Below are 12,656 nucleotides of genomic sequence, written 5' to 3'. Positions count from 1 at the left end.
ATTAGGAAAGCCACACATCTGTCTATATAAGACCTTACAGCTCACAGTGCATGTCAGAGTAAAATGAGAATCATGAGGTCAAAGGAACTGCCTGAAGAGCTCAGAGACAGAATTGTGGCAAGGCACAGATCTGGCCAAGGTTACAAAAAAAATTCTGCTGCACTTAAGGTTCCTAAGAGCACAGTGGCCTCCATAATCCTTAAATGGAAGACGTTTGGGATGACCAGAACCCTTCCTAGAGCTGGCCGTCCAGGCCAAACTGAGCTATCGGGGGAGAAGAGCCTTGGTGAGAGAGGTAAAGAAGAACCCAAAGATCACTGTGGCCGAGCTCCAGCGATGGAGATGGGAGAAAGTTGTAGAAAGTCAACCATCACTGCAGCCCTCCACCAGTCGGGGCTTTAGGGCAGAGTGGCCCAACAGAAGCTCAGTGCAAGACACATGAAAGCCTGCATGGAGTTTGCTAAAAAAAAACACCTGAAGGACTCCAAGATGGTGAGAAATAAGATTCTCTGGTCTGATGAGACCACGATAGAACTTTTTGGCCTTAATTCTAAGCGGTATGTGTGGAGAAAACCAGGCACTGCTCATCACCTGTCCAATACAGTCCCAACAGTGAAGCATGGTGGTGGCAGCATCATGCTGTGGGGGTGATTTTCAGCTGCAGGGACAGGACGACTGGTTGCAATCGAGGGAAAGATGAATGCGGCCAAGTACAGGGATATCGTCGACAAAAACCTTCTCCAGAGTGCTCAGGACCTCAGACTGGGCCGATGGTTTACTTTCCAACACGACAATGACCCTAAGCACACAGCTAAAATAACGAAGGAGTGGCTTCACAACAACTCCGTGACTGTTCTTGAATGGCCCAGCCAGAGCCCTGACTTAAACCCAATTGAGCATCTCTGGAGAGACCTAAAAATGGCTGTCCACCAACGTTTACCATCCAACCTGACAGAACTGGAGAGGATCTGCAAGGAGGAATGGCAGAGGATCCCCAAATCCAGGTGTGAAAAACTTGTTGCATCTTTCCCAAAAAGACGCATGGCTGTATTAGATCAAAAGGGTGCTTCTACTAAATACTGAAGAAAGGGTCTGAATACTTAGGACTAGAGGTCGACCGATATGGGTTCTTCTCTGGCCGATGCCGATATTTAGAAATCGCGGTGGCTGATGGCCGATATATGATGCCGATTTTTTTTTGGGCCGATATATTAGGCCGATTTTTTTTTTTTCTTTTTTTTTCTCTTCATCTCATAAAATCTAACAGTTAGACCCCTTTCACACTGGGGCGTTTTTCAGGCGCTTTTGGGCTAAAAATAGCGCCTGTAAAGTGCCTGTAAAACAGCTCCCCTGCAGTCTCAGTGTGAAAGCCCGAGTGCCTGCAAAGCGTTTCGGCAGCAGCGCTTCATGGGCGCATTTAACCCCTTCCTCGGCCGCTAGCTGGGTTATAAGCGCCCTGCTAGCAGCCGAATAGCACCGCTAAAATGACTGTAAAGCGCCGCTAAAACTAACAGCGTTTTACCATCAACGCATGCCCGCTCCAGTGTGAAAGCAACCTTAACCGCCTGCCGACCGCTGGCCGTCAATTGACGGCCAGGCGGCGCAGCTCTCATTGCGGGCGGACGTCATATGACGTCCTCGCTTTCTTAGGCCACCAGGGGGCGCGCGCGCGATCGTGTCACTAAGCACCCGGTGCGCGTGCCCGGCGGCCGCGATGTCCGCCGGGCACCCGCGATTACCGGTAACACAGCAGGACCGTGGATCTGTGTGTGTAAACACTCAGATCCACGGTCCTGTCAGAGGAGAGGAGACCGATGGTGTGTTCCCAGTACAGGGGAACACTGATCGGTCTCCTCCCCTAGTGAGTCCCCGCCCCCTACAGTTAGAATCACTCCCCTAGCAACACAGTTAACCCCTCCATCACCACCCAGTGTTAACCCCTTCACTGCCTGTCACATTTATACAGTAATCAATGCATTTTTATAGCACGGATCGCTGTATAAATGTGAATGGTCCCAAATATGTGTCAAAAGTTTCCGATGTGTCCGCCGCAATATCGCAGTCACAATAAAAATCACAGATCGCCACCATTACTAGTAAAAAAATAAAAAAAAATAAAAATGTTATAAAACTATCCCCTGTTTTGTAGACACTATAACTTTTACGCAAACCAATCTATATACGCTTATTGCGATTTTTTTTTTTTTTTTTTTACCAAAAATATGTACAAGAATACATATCGGCCTAAACTGAGAAAAAATTTGTTTTAAAGAAAAAAAAATTGGATATTTATTATCGCAAAAGGTAAAAATTATTGTGTTTTTTTTAAAACTTGTCACTCTTCTTTTGTTTATAGCGCAAAAAATAAAAACCGCAGAGGTAATCAAATACCACTAAAAGAAAGCTCTATTTGTGGGGAAAAAATGATAACAATTTCATTTGGGTCGAGTGTTGTATGACCGCGAAATTGTCATTCAAATTGCGACAGCGCTGAAAGCTGAAAAATGGCTTGGGCAGGAAGGGGGCGAAAATGCACAGTATTGAGGTGGTTAAGTAATAAGTGATACAGAAAATTTTTTACATTTAAACATTTATTAAACAAAACAAACCTCCAATCAGTTCACTTTTATGTATAATTTAGATTTTAAAAAAAATAACTATATCTTAAATATTAAATACACAAAAACAGGTAATCAAAACTTTTGGACAAAAAAAAAAAATGGGCTTACTTTACTGCTTATTTTTTTTTTTTTTTTATTTCATTAATTTTTTTTTTTTTTAAATTGCGTTTGAAAGACCGCTGCACAAATACCGTGTGACATAAAATATTGCAACAACCACCATTTTATTCCCTAGGGTCTCTGCTAAAAAAAAAAAAAAAAAAAAAAAAAATATATATATATATATAAATGTTTGGGGGTTCTAAGTGATTTTCCAGCAGAAAATACAGGATTTTTACTTGTAAGCAACAAGTATCAGAAAAGATTGAGTCTTTAAATGGTTAAACTGAGAGCTTCTACAGGAGTTCAGTCTATTGATAAAAAGAACCTGAAAAGATACAATGTATCGTCTTATCAGACTTGGCAGGCTGCCCAGGGAGGAGAGAATCCTCTCCACAGATAACTCCAGGAAACTTGCATTGACTTCTATTACAGAAGTCATTTGCAAGCCCCGCTGAAGTTATAATCGGCTTTTTTTATCAGCACAATCAGCCGATGCTGATTAAGTAAATAAAGCCAAATATCGGCCGACCTCTACTTAGGACAATGTGATATTTCAGTTTTTCTTTTTTAATAAATCTGCAAAAATGTCAACAATTCTGTGTTTTTCTGTCAATATGGGGTGCTGTGTGTACATTAATGAGGAAAAAAAATTAACTTAAATGATTTTATCAAATGGCTGCAATATAACAGAGTGAAAAATTTAAGGGGGGTCTGAATACTTTCCGTCCCCACTGTAAATGCTCGTGTAACTGCAGTGTAAGCTGGAGATTGGCTTCAATTTGTTAGTGTATTTAAATCAGCTGGTACATCTAACACTCCCCTCCCCCCCAGATTAGTAATGCTGCTATCTGCTGTGTTCCTTCATCCAGAGTGGAGGCACTCTAATACAGGAGGTGTGTTAGTGGCCAGATCACCAGGTGAATACTAATTCAGCCACCACAACTTAGGATTGGTAAGCTGCAATATATTACATCGCCTCAAAGTCCACTTCAAACTATTTTAAAATTTTCGAAAAACAAGCAGTAAAAAAAAAAAAAACTTTAGGGTTTGTTCGTGCCAGCAGCCACATCCTACCACATCCTACTTTACCACTCTGGCAGTTGTCTGTTTCTGGCTGCAGTAGGGGTCAGTGTGGTGCATGATTTTAGCGCATTACACAGCTCCCTTTTTTTTTTTTTTCGTTTTGCACAAATTTTATTTGAAGTGCACAGACCGTACACTTCATTAATGTGATTCAGTACAGTGTGTTGTGATAAAATGCAGCATGTCTGCATTTTATCGCAGCTCCAGGCTGCGTTGCATTGTGAATGGAAAACAAAGGAAACAGTTGTTTTCTGTGTGTCCTTGCAGTGACAATGCAGTATAACTTCTGTCGCAGCACAATCTGTGAATTCAGCCTAAAAGAGCAGAAGGACCTGTGATAGGCAGTCTTCAAGTGTGCCGACTATGCCTTTCCTAAACCCCCCCCCCCCCCCCCACATTTATAGAAGCTGTACTATTGTTTCTATGAATGGAGGAGGTGGACCTTTCATGAATCTGCCCATCCTGTACATCATGTTTCATGCATAGAAGCTATGGTATAACTTCTATACTTCTATGAAATGGAGGAAGAGAGCATAGTTGGCACTCTTATTAGGTGCAGTTGACAGGTCCCTCTCTTTACCACTGCCACAGCAGAAGATTGCTGCAGCAGGGGTGGAAAGGGGTAAGAGCAGGAGTCAGCAGCAAAAGAGATATCCAGCACATTGATAGTAAGGCTTCATGTACACTAGCAGCTCCTAAACTTGAGTTTAGGAGCTTTTGGTGTTTTTTTTTTTTTTTTTTTTTTGCCTAAGCTAAACTCAACTCCATATGTCAATGTATACAATGTAGCAGAGTTTAGGAGCTGCTGTGGTTAGGTGGGGTTCAACCTCCCTCTCCTGAACGCAGAAGAATCGCATTCAGGATAGGAACGTTTGACCATTTGCGGCACAATTTTGCCGCTTTTTGCATTTTCCCACAGCCGTGGTAAATGTAGGCAGGGTGTACATGAAGCCTTATTAATGTCCCTTGTGCTAAATATACATGCAGCGGGTAAAAGACGTAATGAACGCGTCATCATTTTTCTAGGTGAATGTATTTCTAAAGGTGCTATTGACATTAAAATTTTTACCACATGTCGGTAACAACCCATGCAATCCATACATACAAAGACACCAAAGCAAATAAGTTCAGAAATTAAGTTATGTGTAATAAAACTATTGAACACGTTAACTGAAATGTATTTAAAGCGGAGCTCCACCCAGAAGGGGAAGTTCCGCTTTAAGGACTCATCCCCCACTCCTGTTGCACAATTGGCACCTTTTAAGGAGTGTTTAGGGGGTTGGGGAGCAGGACAGGTACCTGCTTCCCACTTGCGTTCAGAGCACCGCGGCGCTCGGAACAGAAGTTTTCCTCCCTCCTGCAGTCTTCTGGGACACTGACAGGTCCCAGAAGACTGCATCCACCTATCACAATGCGCAGCGCAATTCACGCATGCGCAGTGAGCACCTGGCTGTGAAGCCACAAGCTGTCATAGCCGGTGCCCATAGTGAAGATGTTGGCTCCGGGGACCGAAGACAGCAGGTGAGACCGACTGGGGTGAGCACACTGCTGGATCGTGAGACAGGTAAGTGGCTGTTTTTGAAAAGTCAGCAGCTGCTAAAGCTGTGTTCAATACTTATTTTACCTACTGTATATACTCTCATTAAGCCTCTAGTGCAATGCAGAAACAAGAGGTATAGGTTAGGACTTTATATGAGACCATGACCATCCGGTACACAGGTCTCCATCCAATTATATCTGAGAAAAATAAGGGGAACTAGGGGAAAAAAGGGGAACAATTGGGACTTTATATGAAACACATCACTAGGGCAAGCTGAGTCATCGGATGTAAAAAAATTTGTAAATTTATTGATACCACATGAGAAACAAGGTGCAATAGATAATACTCGCATATAGTCAATAAAGTACAAAGTATGTAAAACATGGCAGTAGGACATATAATAGCATAGTAACATGTTAAACATTGTAACATAGGTAGATTGCAGCATCATCAACATTACACCCCACATGTGTATACGTAATTAATATTGTATTAAAATCAAACTGATGGCTAAAACACTAAAATGCCCATGGTAAATACATATTCGTTGTGACATGTCAAAAAGTTATGAATGTTCAGTTGTATTGCTCGACGCGTTTCGTGGAAGTTTGTCCACTCATCAGGAGCAGCTATCTGGAAATATCTAAAGTAACGTATAAAGTAGTAATTAATGATATTTAATTACAACAGGAAGAGGGGAAGCAGAACCGCTAGTCCTAACACTCTTACCTGTAGATATGTGGTATAATAATAATAGGGCATATATAGAGAAGTTCATGATGGTAGGAGATACCCAGGGGTGGACATAACAGCCCCACGGGAGCTGAGGAGGCAACCAAGAGGCGGCAGGGCGAGGCAGCTCAGGACACCGTAGAAAAATAGGTAGTGAAAAGGTTCCCCTTGGTTTCCAACATGGTGGTGTAAGATAGAGCATTAACCCAAGGTAGCTGTAAATAGATAAAATACGTATAGGTAAAAAACAGGTAGTGTTAGATGACCACGGGTTGGAAGATAGACACCAAGTGACCAAAGTGAAGGGACAGTGCAAGGCAGTATGGGTGAGGACGGGTATGTGAAGGGGGATAAAGATAAGCATAGTGCCAGGAGATCTAAGGTTACCTAAGATGACAGAGTCTCAGCCCGCCAGCCAAAGAGGTGAACCCCCAACGTCACGCTAAGACGTGCTAGGAGGGAGGAGAGGAAGCAGCCCACTAAGGCGACTAGCGCCTATATAGGCAAACTCCGGCCTCCATCAGTCTGCACGCCAGATGGGAACAGCGTCACGTCGGCACGTGACATCATTTGACGCCAAACGTGCCGACGTGCGGGGCGTGGCGTCGACGTACAGCGGACACACGCCCCCGATCCCATGATTGATGGATCAGGGGGATCGGGGGATAGCAACGGTGCGCGTCGCAGCTCCCGGGGATGGAAAGGCTCCACTCCCCGAGTATCAACCTGGATAAATAATATGACTAGGATAGAACAAAGATATTCCAATAATAGCAAGTAAATATAATAACTAGGCATTTGACACAAGACCACAGCAATGGTATATATAATATTTAGTGTGTGTTTCCATCCCATATCAATATTGAAACAAGAGGTATAGGTTAGGACTTTATATGAGACCATGACCATCCGGTACACAGGTCTCCATCCAATTATATCTGAGAACTTCTCTATATATGCCCTATTATTATTATACCACATATCTACAGGTAAGAGTGTTAGGACTAGCGGTTCTGCTTCCCCTCTTCCTGTTGTAATTAAATATCATTAATTACTACTTTATACGTTACTTTAGATATTTCCAGATAGCTGCTCCTGATGAGTGGACAAACTTCCACGAAACGCGTCGAGCAATACAACTGAACATTCATAACTTTTTGACATGTCACAACGAATATGTATTTACCATGGGCATTTTAGTGTTTTAGCCATCAGTTTGATTTTAATACAATATTAATTACGTATACACATGTGGGGTGTAATGTTGATGATGCTGCAATCTACCTATGTTACAATGTTTAACATGTTACTATGCTACTGTTATATGTCCTACTGCCATGTTTTACATACTTTGTACTTTATTGACTATATGCGAGTATTATCTATTGCACCTTGTTTCTCATGTGGTATCAATAAATTTACAAATTTTTTTACATCCGATGACTCCGCTTGCCCTAGTGATGTGTTTCATATAAAGTCCCAATTGTCCCCCTTTTTTCCCCTAGTTCCCCTTATTTTTCTCTAGTGCAATGCAGAATACAACATTACCACTTTCAAATTTCAGAAGTACCTGAACTGTTGTTTTCTTGAGATACCACAGTTCATACAAAACCCAAATTGTATTGATTTTTTTGTAATGTTATTAGAAGCTGAAAGGCACCCATAAACATTTATGAGTAATTCAAAAATGTCATGTAATCTGCTCAGCAGATAATCAGCAGTTATGCTGCTGGCTGAAAAACGGTCTGGGTGCCACCTATGCATAAGAGGGATCTTAGATACCCAAAGAGCACTGTGATAATTTTGATAATGGGCCCAATCATTTTGAGTTATGGCCTGAGTGTGACCCCTGGTTGCCGTGCCCCATGAAGAGAGAAAAGATAAAGCAGTGACTCATTTTAACTTGTGTTAATTAAATATAGAATAGGTGAGCAAGAGGGCACAACCACCTGTGGGAATGACTGCAGGTTAATTACTGGACAACATTTGAAAGAGAATGTGTCCATATAGACTTGTAAAGTATTTAAATTGCCTGTGGCTTACAAAATATTTTCCATTATGCTCCTTAATCGTCGGTGCTGTATAACTCCTCCGCATAACCACCCTAATTTTAGTAACATACATAGCTTCATAATACAAGGTTATACCTGCTCTGACGAGACATGGGAAATCTCCACACAAATATTCTATGGAAATGATTTCTCATTTAGCTTCTGCTATGCATTTAATTACAGAAGACTGAGAAAATGTGCAGTGCTGTGATAGAAGTCAATCAGATGAACCTGGGGAAACTAATCTGCTCATGGTATACTTATTATTGCAGCCATTGTTAAGTCTAAGTAGGATTTAGTCAGTTCAGTGGGTCAAGTGCAGATTTCTGTACAGTGTTCTGATGTAGTTTTCTCATCCTAATCAGTACAAATATGGTGTAATCTTGTTTCTCTTTTAATGAGTCATTGGCCTTTTCTGAACCGAAACCATTGGAAAGGACTTGAGCGCTTTATCTTCACCTCGAAGTGTGTTAACGCTGTAGAACAAATAAGATACTTTTTGCATTTTAAAGCAGATGTTTCTGAAATATGCAGTACTATGTGGCCTTTCTTAATTTCAAATTTAAAGTGCTAATGAGACCCCTGCCCTGTACTGGACTTCTACAACATAGGTGACAGACTGATTCCCATCTGTTTAGCATGTCCGTAATGAATTGATGCTGCAAAGGCTAAAATGCATGAGCAGGTTTTGATTGCACAGGAAATGGTCCACTCACTGTAAAGTGTTTAAAATCAGAAAGTATTTCAGAACTTAGAATTTGGGAGATTTTGCTAAAAAAAAGTGTAAGAACCTCAAAAATTAAAAAAAAAAATAATGGGTTACAGTTTATATATTGTATTTACAAAAGTAGTATACATGCTTCCAACATAATTTACACAAGAAATAAAGAAATATCTCATCAACCAAAGAATACACTTATCCTTCCATTAGTGCTTCTTTCAGAGACCAATCTCTGATCTACTTACATTTTAAAGGCAGCGCCTCTTCATCAGACCCAACTCGCCATTACTAGTAGAGTGCCCTCTTCATCTTCCTCCATACATACTTATAGAGACCACTCCCTTTCAATTAGCATATAATTATACAATAATAAAATGATGAACTTGCAGCTTTCTAATGTTAAACCCTAGAATATACCTTCTTATATCTCAACACGTTAACTTATCAACTGATTATCCGTGAATATCTGAGAGCAACAACAAAATAAACAACCTGTATTACATTCTTTACATAATGAAATACAACACATGTAAATGGTTATGGGAAAATACAGGGGGCATGGCCTGGACATGCTTGAGTGAGCTCACACTTTCCCCAGGCAATACCGCTGGTAGGGGCAGGACAGGACAGTCACACATACCCACTGAAATGACAGGAAGATGCACAATCTACCCTAGTCACTGGAACCCCTTCTGGAGCCCTAGATTCCACCAGGTTGGTGTCTTCTGTGTTTTGATACTAAATCTTACCCTACTTTAATTATTATCTTGGTATACAGATTTTCACTTTGCTAAATATTTAAATAGACCTGGAAGTGGAAATAAAAGAACTATGTACCTCCCATTGCTCCTTCTTAAAGACACCAAGGAGCAGTAATAGGGTTCTCAAATACCAACAGGCACCAACATGGTTTTTCTCCTCTCCCTTTTTCTATATTTTATCTCTTTCATTGCCAATCTACCTCCCCTCCCCGGATTATGACCTTCTAACTTCATATTTTTGTTCATACACTCTTTATGTTGTGAATCTTTTATTGTTGCAGTATCATCATAGAGACTACCCATCAAAAAGATATCTGTTAACATGGTGATATAAGGGTGTATAGCAAGGAAGAAAGAATGTCTGTATAATTCTATATTGTATAGTATCTTCCTAAAGACTTGTACATTCCTTATGCAAACATTGCAATGATATTTGATTCTCACATGATATTTGTGCTCATCTGTAAAATGTGGTAAAAATAATAATAATAAAAAAAAAATGGAAAATGTAGTCATGCAGCAAACGTTATGCTTTATGCAGGGCAAATCTCTTTTATTTGAGGGGGATTGTAGCATAATTTAAACTTTTTTTTTTTTTTTTTTTTTTTTTTTTGAGAGAGAGGTTTTCCTACTTTAAACCTACTTGGGATTATGTTAAAGTTAATCTAAGGGCAAAACTTATTTAGGTTAAGAGGGTTGAAACCTCTGGCATGTTTGTGTCCCAGCTGGAGAGTTTTACCATCTCTATTTGTTTTTGCAAGTGGATCAGGAGGTGGAAGGAAATCTTATGACAACTGTGTGTGTGTGTATGTATGTATGTATGTATGTATGTATGTATGTGTGTGTAATATATATATATGGAAAAAACGTAGTCGTGCTCATGAGCGCCTGTGGCATAAGACTAGATCTCAGAGAGATTTCGACCAATATAAATCTGCCCTCCAAAAATACAATTCCAGCCTCTTCTCTGCCTAGCAGACCTATTTTATCACTCTCATTAGCAACTCATTCACTTTTGATACAATTCGCGAGGAGATCTCTACTGTTCCGATACCCTCCACGCTTTACACTTCATGCCCACAGGCACAATCATTACTTCCCTCTTTCAACCCCACCACTATAGACAAGGTTGCTAAACCACTTGGTAATGTCCGCCTTACCACCTGCCCTCTGGATCCTGTTCTCTCACAAATGCTACGTTCACCCTCTGGCTCTATGCTACACTCGCTAACCCACATCTTCAATCTCTCCCTCTCTTCTGGCATCTTCCCCAACTCTCTAAAACATGCACTTGTCAGACCCATACTTAAAAAGCCCTCACTGGACTCGTCCAATCTTGACAACCTATGCCCCATCTCCTTGCTCCCCTTCTCTACAACCGACTGAGCGTCCACCTTGCTGATAATAGCCTTCTTGATCCCCCTCAGTTTGGATTTCGTCCTTAACACTCTACAGAAACTGCTCTCCTAAAACTAACAAACGATCTACTCCCTCTGTCTCCTCATTTATCACTAATTTACTATCAGATATATCAGTCTGGATGTCACACCACTTCCTCAAACTCAATCTATTCAAAACCCAACTTATAATTTTTACTCCCCCATATGCCCCTTCCCCTGATCTCTCTGTCAAAATTGATGACACAACTATAAGCCCATCCCCACATGCCAAGGTTCTAGGTGTGGTCCTGGACTCTGAACTCTCCTTTAAGCAACATGTCCAATCACTGTCCAAATCCTGCCGCCTCAACCTCCGCAACATCTCCAAAATACGCCCCTTTCTAACCAATGACACAACAAAGCTCTGAATTCACTCGCTGGTCATCTCTCGCCTCGACTACTGCAACTCCCTTCTCATTGGCTTACCTCTACGTAGTCTATCACCTCTTCAGTCCATCATGAATGCTGCTGCCAGACTCATCCACCTTACCAATCGCTCTGTGTCTGCTACTCCTCTCTGTCAATCCCTCCACTGGCTTCCTCTCGGCGAAAGAATTAAATTCAAAATACTAACAACTACGTACAAAGCCATCCACAGTTTCGCCCCCAGCTACATCAGTAGCCTAGTCTCTAAATACCAACCTACTCGTTCTCTTCATTCCTCTCAAGACCTCCTGCTCTAGCTCCCTCGTCACGTCCTCCCATGCTCGCCTCCAGGACTTTTCCAAAGCCTCTCCAATCCTATGGAATGCCCTACCCCAATCTGTCCATTTTATCTCCTACTTTATTAACTTTTAGACGAAAACCCTTCTCTTCAGAGAAGCCTACCCTACTCACACCTAACAACTGTATTTTCATTTTCTCCATTAGCTCATCCCCCACAGTTATTACCGTTTGTTTCCACTTGACCTTTCCTTCTAGATTGTAAGCTCTAACGAGCAGGGCCCTCTGATCCCTACTGTATTGATTTGTATTGTAACTGTACTGTCTGCCCTCATGTTGTAAAGCGCTGTGCAAACTGATGGCTCTATATAAATCCTGTATAATAATAATAATAATAATAATAATAATAAAAAGTGTAATGGTTCTCTTCTTCTCTTTTAGCTGACTCCTTTAGGGCATTAAGTAGCTCCTGGGTTTTTTGCCATTGGGTCTTTGCTGGTCTGGTCTGAACAGCTGCAACCTGGTCCTTGGTTCTCATTTTTTTTCAGGTTTCACCAGGCATATGTTTCTGCCTCTGCTGATACTGCCTTCAGTGGAGGGTGGAGTAAATGAGGTTTTTGTGCTTGCTGTAAAAACCTTTTTTGGAATTCACTGAAGTATACAGCTCCCTCTCCCCTCTCCTCAAATGTTAGCCTATTTTTCACACTGCTTCTACAACTATGCCTGACGTTGGAGAGGTTATAGGTTAAAGGGATGGTCTACAATCTTGTTAGCACTAGTTTCAATTTACCCATGGTAGTATAGTGTCACACAATGTACTCAGAGAAAGGAATCTTACCGTAAATAATATAGTCTTGTTTATGGCTAAAGATGTACCTTTAAGTCATCCCATTTTGAATCTTGCAAAAAATGTATTTTTTTCTGTATTATCCAAGCAACTTAA

The 12,656-nt window shown here is 41.2% G+C and overlaps 1 protein-coding gene across 5 annotated transcripts in view; it reads left to right on the top strand.

The window, feature by feature from the left end:
• The window catches only part of ARB2A (ARB2 cotranscriptional regulator A), a 908,279-nt gene that overhangs the window by 61,382 nt on the left and 834,241 nt on the right, over window positions 1-12,656 (top strand). The window lies entirely within an intron of this gene.

This window comes from Aquarana catesbeiana, linkage group LG01 (assembly GCF_042186555.1).
Source record: "Aquarana catesbeiana isolate 2022-GZ linkage group LG01, ASM4218655v1, whole genome shotgun sequence".
Taxonomy (NCBI): Eukaryota; Metazoa; Chordata; class Amphibia; order Anura; family Ranidae; genus Aquarana; species Aquarana catesbeiana.
This window is presented reverse-complemented; position numbering and strand designations above follow the sequence as displayed.